Source organism: Argopecten irradians, chromosome 2, assembly GCF_041381155.1.
Source record: "Argopecten irradians isolate NY chromosome 2, Ai_NY, whole genome shotgun sequence".
Lineage (NCBI taxonomy): Eukaryota > Metazoa > Mollusca > Bivalvia > Pectinida > Pectinidae > Argopecten > Argopecten irradians.
This window is the reverse complement of record NC_091135.1, coordinates 14,385,298-14,396,701: the sequence shown is the minus strand read 5'-3', so window position 1 is coordinate 14,396,701 and position 11,404 is coordinate 14,385,298. Positions and strand designations below refer to the sequence as shown.

The window sequence follows — 11,404 nt, the reverse complement described above, 5'->3', positions numbered from 1 at the left end:
TGCACAGATTCCAGTCACCGGACAAAGACATGCATCTTTTGTGCTCATTACAGGTTGATCTTTGTTTAATTTTGTTTATTTTAAACAGAAAAGGCTCTGGAAAGAACCATGTTCCTGGTAAATTTGAATATTGTAAAAGGTTTGGTATATCTGGTTTTCTTCCAAAATCTTGACATTTTCTATATTATGGGGGTACTTGGATTATGTAATGGATTATCTCCCCTTGGCTGGGGACTTTTCCTATTTTTTTCATTATATTCAGAAAAAGTTTAATGATGTAACCAATAATTAACTTAAACAACATTAACATCTATTTCAATATTTAATACATAATTTGCAATTAATCAACACAGTGTGTAAGTTCAATATTTCATGTTTTCAGAAATTACTCCGCGGGTGACTGTCCGAAGGTGAAGCCCTGTCCTGGACAAACCACTTGACCGATTAAGTTCATATTACAGATTTGACATACAGCCGAAATACACTTTACATCATAGGTGAGTATTGGAATTTTAATTTCTGCTATGGGGATAAACCAACTAAATAAAAAAAAAAGACCTTCGAAATGGCCCCTGTGTATACAAGATTGAGCCCAGGATAGAATTTTAATCCGGCCGCCGATTGGCTGGCTAATTATGAATTTCAAAAGTAAAAATGTTTTCTGACAGGTAATTATTCCTAGATAACCATGATATGAATTTGGAAATTCACATTGAGATTTAGGTTCAAAATATCAACTTTGATAATGAATAGGTAAAAACATTAGAATTTCAGTATTTTTAGTGCAAAATGCGCCTGATTTCAATAAAGCTACCCTGGTTGGAGTTTGAGCAGAAGGACCCAAACTTTTTTTTCTATTTAGTGTTATATGAGAACCTAAACTTTAATTATAGAACACCATAGCTAACTAATATTCCTTTGTTTTAATAATACAGTACAAAACTTTAACAAAGTTTAACACTGTGGTCTATGTAAAATTATTTAGTTGGTTGCTCTCTATAGCGAACGCAACCGGAAGTATAAGAGTCAGTCACTGGAGCCGAGTAAGTTCATAGATACAAAGGTAAGTCGCCAAGTTTTAGAATAATACTTGTCACTGTGACCATGCATACAGTTTATTTAGAATTGGCCAGTAAGTTTAATGGGTACATATAACGTAGATGCAGGTAATTAGCACGGCTATAAACGTGTGGCATGTGCGTTTCACATCAGATGGGTACGATCACATGGGTGCGTGGTGCAAGGTCTCCTCAGTTGTCAGAATTTAGTTCACGGAACTGTATGCATGTTCCGGTTTAGGTGAACCAGGAATTAGGTGGGGGGGGGGTACAATTGGTGGAAGGGGGGGGGGGGGTGTTCATCGCAGGTAAGCCAATTTAACTAATTGTACTGATTAATTGTAATATTAGGGCTAATAAGTTTATTAAAAGTATGCATTTTATGTTATAATGATGAAAAATACCATGTTGTGAATATTTTTTTTCTGTTAATGAAACATATTAATGGTGTTTTAGGGTCATTCAAGATTTCCGGAAATATATGTTGGTTGCACAGATTCCAGTCACGGACAAAGACATGCATCTTTTGTGCTCATTACAGGTTTGATCTTTGTTTAATTTGTTTATTTTAAACAGAAAAGGCTCTGGAACCATGTTCCTGGTAAATTTGAATATGTAAAAGTTTTGGTATATCTGGTTTTCTTCCAAAATCTTGACATTTTCTATATTATGGGGTACTTGGATATGTAATGGATTATCTCCCCTTGGCTGGGGACTTTTCCTATTTTTTTCATTATATTCAGAAAGTTTAATGATGTAACCAATAATTAACTTAAACAACATTAACACTATTTCAATATTTAATACATAATTTGCAATTAATCAACACAGTGTGTAAGTTCAATATTTCATGTTTTCAGAATTACTCCCGCGGGTGACTGTCCGAAGGTGAAGCCCTGTCCTGGACAAACCACTTGACCGATTAAGTTCATATTACAGATTTGACATACAGCCGAAATACACTTTACATCATAGGTGAGTATTGGAATTTTAATTTCTGCTATGGGGATAAACCAACTAAATAAAAAAAAGACCTTCGAAATGGCCCCTGTGTATACAAGATTGAGCCCAGGATAGAATTTTAATCCGGCCGCCGATTGGCTGGCTAATTATGAATTTCAAAAGTAAAAATGTTTTCTGACAGGTAATTATTCCTAGATAACCATGATATGAATTTGGAAATTCACATTGAGATTTAGGTTCAAAATATCAACTTTGATAATGAATAGGTAAAAACATTAGAATTTCAGTATTTTTTAGTGCAAAATGCGCCTGATTTCAATAAAGCTACCCTGGTTGGAGTTTGAGCAGAAGGACCCAAACTTTTTTTCTATTTAGTGTTATATGAGAACCTAAACTTTAATTATAGAACACCATAGCTAACTAATATTCCTTTGTTTTAATAATACAGTACAAAACTTTAACAAAGTTTAACACTGTGGTCTATGTAAAATTATTTTAGTTGGTTGCTCTCTATAGCGAACGCAACCGGAAGTATAAGAGTCAGTCACTGGAGCCGAGTAAGTTCATAGATACAAAGGTAAGTCGCCAAGTTTTAGAATAATACTTGTCACTGTGACCATGCATACAGTTTATTTAGAATTGGCCAGTAAGTTAATGGTACATATAACGTAGATGCAGGTAATTAGCACGGCTATAAACGTGTGGCATGTGTCGGCATTTTTCACATCAGATGGGTACGATCACATGGGTGCGTGGTGCAAGGTCTCCTCAGTTGTCAGAATTTAGTTCACGTAAAACTGTATGCATGTTCCGGTTTAGGTGAACCAGGAATTAGGTGGGGGGGGGGGGGGGTACAATTGGTGGAAGGGGTGGGGGGGGGGGTGTTCATCGCAGGTAAGCCAATTTAACTAATTGTACTGATTAATTGTAATATTAGGGCTAATAAGTTTATTAAAAGTATGCATTTTATGTTATAATGATGAAAAATACCATGGTGTGAATATTTTTTTTCTGTTAATGAAACATATTAATGGTGTTTTAGGGTCATTCAAGATTTCCGGAAATATATGTTGGTTGCACAGATTCCAGTCACGGACAAAGACATGCATCTTTTGTGCTCATTACAGGTTTGATCTTTGTTTAATTTGTTTATTTTAAACAGAAAAGGCTCTGGAACCATGTTCCTGGTAAATTTGAATATGTAAAAAGGTTTGGTATATCATGGTTTTCTTCCAAAATCTTGACATTTTCTATATTATGGGGTACTTGGATATGTAATGGATTATCTCCCCCTTGGCTGGGGACTTTTCCTATTTTTTCATTATATTCAGAAAGTTTAATGATGTAACCAATAATTAACTTAAACAACATTAATACTATTTCAATATTTAATACATAATTTGCAATTAATCAACACAGTGTGTAAGTTCAATATTTCATGTTTTCAGAATTACTCCGCGGGTGACTGTCCGAAGGTGAAGCCCTGTCCTGGACAAACCACTTGACCGATTAAGTTCATATTACAGATTTGACATACAGCCGAAATACACTTTACATCATAGGTGAGTATAGGAATTTTAAATTTCTGCTATGGGGATAAACCACCAACTAAATAAAAAAAAGACCTTCGAAATGGCCCCTGTGTATACAAGATTGAGCCCAGGATAGAATTTTAATCCGGCCGCCGATTGGCTGGCTAATTATGAATTTCAAAAGTAAAAATGTTTTCTGACAGGTAATTATTCCTAGATAACCATGATATGAATTTGGAAATTCACATTGAGATTTAGGTTCAAAAAATATCAACTTTGATAATGAATAGGTAAAAACATTAGAATTTCAGTATTTTTTAGTGCAAAATGCGCCTGCTGATTTCAATAAAGCTACCCTGGTTGGAGTTTGAGCAGAAGGACCCAAACTTTTTTTTCTATTTAGTGTTATATGAGAACCTAAACTTTAATTATAGAACACCATAGCTAACTAATATTCCTTTGTTTTAATAATACAGTACAAAAACTTTAACAAAGTTTAACACTGTGGTCTATGTAAAATTATTTAGTTGGTTGCTCTCTATAGCGAACGCAACCGGAAGTATAAGAGTCAGTCACTGGAGCCGAGTAAGTTCATAGATACAAAGGTAAGTCGCCAAGTTTTAGAATAATACTTGTCACTGTGACCATGCATACAGTTTATTTAGAATTGGCCAGTAAGTTAATGGTACATATAACGTAGATGCAGGTAATTAGCACGGCTATAAACGTGTGTGGCATGTGCGTTTCACATCAGATGGGTACGATCACATGGGTGCGTGGTGCAAGGTCTCCTCAGTTGTCAGAATTTAGTTCACGGAACTGTATGCATGTTCCGGTTTTAGGTGAACCAGGAATTAGGTGGGGGGGGGGGTACAATTGGTGGAAGGGGTGTGGGGGGGTGTTCATCGCAGGTAAGCCAATTTAACTAATTGTACTGATTTAATTGTAATATTAGGGCTAATAAGTTTATTAAAAGTATGCATTTTATGTTATAATGATGAAAAATACCATGTTGTGAATATATTTTTTTCTGTTAATGAAACATATTAATGGTGTTTTTAGGGTCATTCAAGATTTCCGGAAATATATGTTGGTTGCACAGATTCCAGTCACGGACAAAGACATGCATCTTTTGTGCTCATTACAGGTTTTGATCTTTGTTTAATTTGTTTATTTTAAACAGAAAAGGCTCTGGAACCATGTTTCCTGGTAAATTTGAATATGTAAAAGGTTTGGTATATCTGGTTTTCTTCCAAAATCTTGACATTTTCTATATTATGGGGTACTTGGATATGTAATGGATTATCTCCCCTTGGCTGGGGACTTTTCCTATTTTTTTCATTATATTCATAAAAGTTTAATGATGTAACCAATAATTAACTTAAACAACATTAACACTATTTCAATATTTAATACATAATTTGCAATTAATCAACACAGTGTGGTAAGTTCAATATTTCATGTATTCAGAATTACTCCAGCGGGTGTGACTGTCCGAAGGGTGAAGCTCTGTCCTGGTACACACCACTTGAACGATTTAAGTTCATATTAACAGATTTGACATACAGCCGAACTACACTTTAACATCATAGTGTGAGTATTCGGGAATTTTATATTTCTGCTATGTGGGATAAACCAACTAAATAAAAAAAAAAGACCTTCGAAATGGCCCCAGTGTATACAAGATTGAGCCCAGGATAGAAAATTTTAATCCGGCCGCCGATTGGCTGGCTAATTATATGAATTTCAAAAGTAAAAACTGTTTTCTGACAGGTAATTATTCCTAGATAAACCATGATATGAATTTGGAAATTCACATTGAGAAAAAAAACCATAGGGTTCAAAAATATCAAACTTTGATAATGAATAGGTAAAAACATTAGAATTTTCAGTATTTAATTATAGTGCAAAATGCGCCTGTTTTCAATAAAAAACTTTAAAACTACACCTGGTTGGAGTTTGAGCAGAAAGGGTACCCAAACTTTTTTTTCTATTTAGTGTTATATGAGAACCTAAACTTTAATTATAGAACACCATAGCTAACTAATATTCCTTTGTTTTTTAATAATACAGTACAAAACTTTTAACAAAGTTTTCAACACTGTTGGTCTATGTAAAAAATTATTTAGTTGGTTGCTCTCTATAGCGAACGCAAGTTTGAGTGCAGGGAAGTCCGGAAGTATAGAGAGTCAGTCACTGGAGCCAGAGATAAGTTCATAGAATACAAAGGTTGCTCTCTAAGTACCGAAGCCAAAGTTTCACTAGAATAATACTTGTCACTGTGACCATGCATGCAGTTTATTTAGAATTGGCCAGTAAGTTAATGGTACATATAAACGTAGAGATGCAGGTAATTAGCAACGGCTATAAACGAATGTTCACGGCATGTGCTTTTCACATCAGATGGGTACGATCACTATCATCATGGGTGCGTGTGGGGTGCAAGTCTCCTCCATCAGTTGTTCAGAATTTAGTTCACGTGGAACTGTATGCATGTTCCGGTTTAGGTGTGAACCAAGGAATTAGGTGGGGGGTGGGGGGAGGGTACAATTGGTGGACTAGGGGGTGGGTGGGGGTGTGTTCATATCGCAGGTAAGCCAATTTAACTAATTGATGTGTAACTGATTAATTTGTAATATTAGGGCTAATAAAAAGTTTATTTAAAATTATGCATTTTATGTTATAATGATGAAAAATATACCATGTTGTGAATAATATTTTCTCTGTTAATGAAACATATTTAATGGTGTTTTACGGGTCATTCAAGATTTCCGGAAATATATGTTTAGGTTGCATCAGATTCCAGTTCACGGACAAAGACATGCATCTTTTGTGCTCTATTACAGGTTTGATCTTTGTTTTAAATTTGTTTATTTTTAAACAGAAAAAGGCTCTGGAACCATGTTCCTGGTAAATTTGAATATGTATGTAAAAGGTTTGGTATATCTGGTTTTCTTCCAAAATCTTGACATTTCTATATTATTATAGGGGTACTTGGAAGATATGTAAATGGATATATCTCCCCGCTTGGCTGGGGACTTTTCCTATTTTTTCTCATTATATTCAGAAAGTTTAATGATGTAACCAATAATTAACTTAAACAACATTAACTACTATTTCAATATTTAATACATAATTTGGATCAACACAATAATAAAAAAAAGACCCCGAAGGTTCGATAAAACACTTGGCCCTGTGATGTATTACAGCCGAATTGAGCCAGGATAGCTAACTTAAACCAACTTAAAAAAAAGACCCTTCACCGGTATACGAATTGAGCTAGCAATGGCCGAGCCTTGATTGGCTGGCCTAATTATGAAGTTTCAAAAGTAAAAATGTTTTCTGACAGGTAATTATTCCTAGATAACCATATATCGCAATTTGGAAATTCAACGATTGAGATTTAGGTTCAAAATATCAATTTTTGATAATGAAGTAGGTAAAATACATTAGAATTTTTCCAAGGATATTTTAGTGCCTAAATAAGCGCCTGATTTCAATAAAGCTACCCTGGTTGGAGTTTGAGGACAGAAAAGGACCCTCAAACTTTTTTTTCTATTTAGTGTTATATGAGAACCTAGGTCTTTAATTATACGAACACAATACCTAACTTGAATATTTCTTTGTTTTAATAATACAGTACAAAACTTTAACAAAGTTTAACACGGTGGTCTATGTAAAAATATTTAATGGTTGCTCTCTATAGCGGAACGCAACCGGAAGTTATAAGAGTCAGTCACTGGAGCCGAGTGAGTTTCATGGATACAAAAGGTATGTCAGCCAAGTTTTAGAATTAATATGTGTCTACTGTGACTACTCTCATGCATGCAGTTTATTTTAGAATTGGGCCCTGGTATGTTAATGGTACACATATAACATAGATTCGAGGTAAATTAGCCCAACGGTCTGTAAACGTGTGACATGTGCGCTGTTTAACATCAGATGGCGGTACGATGGACATGGCTGTTGCTGCGGTGCATGGTTCTCCTCAGAACTTAGTCAGAATATTTAGTTCACAGATCATCAATGTATGCAATGTTCCAGTTTAGGTGAACCTTGGAATTAGCCGGTCAAATCAAGAAATTGGGGGGTGTACGTCTATATCTATGCTCATTTTGGAGTGCCGAAGAAGCCTAAAGGTATTAAAAACATATGGTGACAGCTCTATACATTTCGTAGATTGGTAACATTAAGGGGAGAGAACATTTACATTGTAAGTACATATTGTCTAGTGTTGGTGGTGTGGTATTTAGACCTGTCCAGGTAGCATTTGGTGGGAGGGGGGACGGGGGTGTGGTGGTGGTGGGTGTGGTGGGAGTCTTCGTTTTTTTCTTTTCCTTTCTTTTATTTCTGTTTTTTTTTTTCTTGTTTTTCTTTCTTTTCTTTTTTTTTATTTCTTTTTATTTTCTTTTTTTATTTTTTCCTTCGTTTATTCTCGTGTCTTTTTTCTTTTCTTTTTTTCTTTTTTTTCTCTTTTTTTTTTCTTTGTTTTTTTTTTTCGTTTTTGTTTTTTCTCCAGTCTTTTTTTTTCATTTTTTTTTTTTCTATTTTTTTCTTTCTCTTTTTTTTCTTTCTTTTATTCTTTCAGGTAAGCCTTAATTTAAACTAATTGTATGATAATTGTAATATTAGGGCTAATTAGTTTAGTTAAAAGTATGCATTTTATGTTATATATGATGTAAAATTCACATTTTGATGACAGATTTTTTTCCTTTAATGAAATCATAGTTTATGGGTGTTTCAGGGTCGATTCAAGATTTCCGGAAAATATGGCGTGGGTTGCACATGGATTCTAGTCATGGTACAAAGACATGCATCTTTTTGTGCTCATTTACAGGTTTCGATCTTTGTTTAATTTTGTTTATTTTGTAAAACTGAATGCTCTCTGAGAACCATGGTTCTGGTAACATTTGATTATAGTATAACAGGTATTGGTCTATCTGGTTTTCTTCCAAAATCTTGACATTTTATCGTTATTATAGGAGGGTACCTGATTATGTACTGGATTATCTCCCCTTGGCTGGGGATTTTTCCTATTTTTTCATTATCGATTCAGAAAGTTAGATGATGTAACTCTAATTAATTAACTTATACAACTTTAATTCTATTCTCATTGATTTTAATACATTATTTGCAATTATTCAACCACGCAGGTGTGTATGTTCAAAGATTATCATGTTTTCAGACATTACTCCAGCGGGGTGACTGTACGATAGGTGAAAGCCTGTCCTGGACCCAAAACCACTTGACCGATTAAATTCATATTACAAGATTTGAAACACCGCCGGCTAAATACACTTTTCATTCATAAGGTGAGTATCCTAGAATATAAAGAAAAAATTTTTAAGTTATGCACTTTACGGGGATCAACCACAACTAAAATTAATCAAGAGGACCTCGCCCGTTCATGGCCTGTTATGTATTTACAATGAATGAGCCCAGGTACTAGCAAATTTTAACCGGGGCCGCAAGCTCCACCGCTGATTGGCTGGCTATATTCATGAATTTCAAAAGTAGAATATAGATTTTATGACTGCGTAATTATATCATAGATATCCATTATATAAAATTTGGAATAAATTCATATTGAGATTTTAGGTTCCAAATTATCTCAATTTTGATAAATGAATAGGTAAAAAACTATTTGAATTTCCGGATATTTTAGTGAACTATTGACGCCTGTTTTCTAATTAAGCTACCGTGGTTGGTTGGAGTTTGTGGCGTAAGGATCCCAAACTATTTTAGGTCATCTGGCCCGAAGTGGCAGGATGACCTTTTGTCATTAATGCATACGGCCAGTCGTCGTGCGCGTCGTCGTGCGCGCCGTGCGGCTCCGTGTGCGTAAACTTTTTTTCAAAACGAATTCTTCTCAAGTCACCAGAAGGCCCAGGGGGGTTACCTCATCTCGTTTGGCGTTGTAGTGTTGATGGGCTTGGAGGGGCTACCAAGATTTGGTTTCAAATGAATGACCTTGACCTTCATTCTATAGGTCACTAGGGGGTTCAAAAAGGATGTAAAATTTATTATAATTAACTTCTTCTCATGAACCGAGAAGCCCAGGGTACTGTTGATATTTTGCCCTGTAGGATGCTTGGGCTTGACAGGGATACCGAATTTGTCTCGATATAATTGGTCATTGACCTTCAGATTCAAAGGTCACGAGGGAGCAAGATAGGCTAAGAATCCTTTAAAACAACTTCTTGAATGTGAATAATAATGAGAGGCCTTTGAGGAGCTGATTTTTGCCCATTGTAGGGTAGATGGGGATGAAGGCGCTCATTCATTGTTTTGTTCAAAATTAATTGACCTTGACCTTCAATTCAAGGTCTCGAGGGTCAAAATAGGCTAAAATCTTTTAAAAAAGAACTTCTTTCGCAAGAACACACGAAGGCACAGGGTTACTGATATTTGGACTGTGACATGCTTGGATGGATGGGCTACCCAAGTTTGTTCTAATAAATGACCTTGTTGACCTTCATTCAAGGTCTTCATGGGGGTTCAAAGAGGATAATATCCGTTTGAAATTACTTCTTGTGAATAAAAAAATTAATATGAGGCCTAGAGAAACCTGATCATTAGGCCTGCTGGACATTGCTGGGTTGGAAGGGCTACTTTGTTTGTTCTAAATAAAGGCATCCTTGTGCTCCTTCATTCATGGTCTCGAGGGTCAAACTAGGCTTTAAAATCTTTTATACAATTATTTTCTCAAGATCCAGAAATGCCCAGGGTAATGATATTGGGCCGGTGTACATGCTTTGGATGATGGGCTTATTACCAAGTTTGTTCAAATGAATGACCTTGAACTTCAATCAAGGGTCAACAGGGGTTCAAAAAGGCAATAATATACTTTAAAACAACTTCTTCGTCAAGAACGCGCCAGAAGGCCAGGGTGTACTGATAATTTTGACCTGTAGGATGCTGGGATATGAAGGGCTATCCAAGATTGTTCCAAATAATTTGACCTTGGACCTGTATATTCATGGATCACGAGGTGGTTCCAAAAAGGATAAAAATCTTTAAACAACTTCTTCTCAAGAGAACAGAAGGCCCAAGTGGTACTGGTATTTGACCCCTGTAGGTTGCTGGGATGTTGGGCTTCATGTTTGTTCAAATTAAATGACCTTGGACCTTTTTTTCATTCAAGGTACACCGATTGGGTCAATTAGGCTTAAAATCTTTTTAATCGGACTTCTTCTCAAGTACACAGAGGGCCACCCAGCGGTACTGTTTTTTGGACAGTGACCCATGCTCGGTAGGAAGTGCTGTCACAAGTCTTGTTCGATCATAAAGGACCTTGGACTCTTTGCATTCAAGGTCACAGGCGGTCCAATTAGGCTAAAATCCTCTTTAAACAACTGCTTGTGAATATTAAAGGCCTAGAGTCCCTGATATTTAGGCCTGTGGCATGAGGCTGGGATGCTCCTCGCGGCTACCCAAGTTCTGTCGTCTCTAAATAAATGACCTTGGACCCTCATTAGAAAGGTCAACGAGGGTGCAAAATAGGCTAAAATGCATGCCCTTAAAACTCATACCCTTCTTCTCAAGAACCAGACATGGCCCAGGATACTGATATTTGACTATGTAGGATGCTGGGGTTGAGAAGGGTGTACCAAGTTTGTTTTCATATAAATGACACACGTGACCTTCAATTCAAGGGTCACGAGGGTCAAATTTGGCTTAAGTATCTTTAAATACGACTTAGTTTCTCAAGAAACCAGAAGGCCCAGGGTAATGATATTGGGCATGTAGGCATGGCTTGGATGATGTGACTGAGACGCTAGTTGTCTGTTCAGAATGATAATTTACCTTGTAGACCTTCAATCAAGGGGTCACAGTGGTCAAATAGGTCTA

At 35.9% G+C, this 11,404-nt stretch overlaps 1 protein-coding gene across 2 annotated transcripts in view; it reads left to right on the top strand.

The window, feature by feature from the left end:
- The first annotated feature begins 1,931 nt into the window (after nucleotides 1-1,931).
- LOC138314554 (bifunctional 3'-5' exonuclease/ATP-dependent helicase WRN-like) overlaps nucleotides 1,932-11,404 on the top strand; it is a 28,154-nt gene continuing 18,681 nt past the window's right edge. The window contains exons 1-4 of one of the 2 annotated variants that reach the window (XR_011207392.1): nucleotides 1,932-2,033; nucleotides 3,064-3,148; nucleotides 3,470-3,583; nucleotides 4,616-4,700. The gene's annotated coding sequence lies outside the window, so the exon portion shown is untranslated. Of the gene's footprint in view, nucleotides 2,034-3,063; nucleotides 3,149-3,469; nucleotides 3,584-4,615; nucleotides 4,701-11,404 lie in introns of those variants that run through there. The other variant, XR_011207393.1, reaches the window with a different exon arrangement.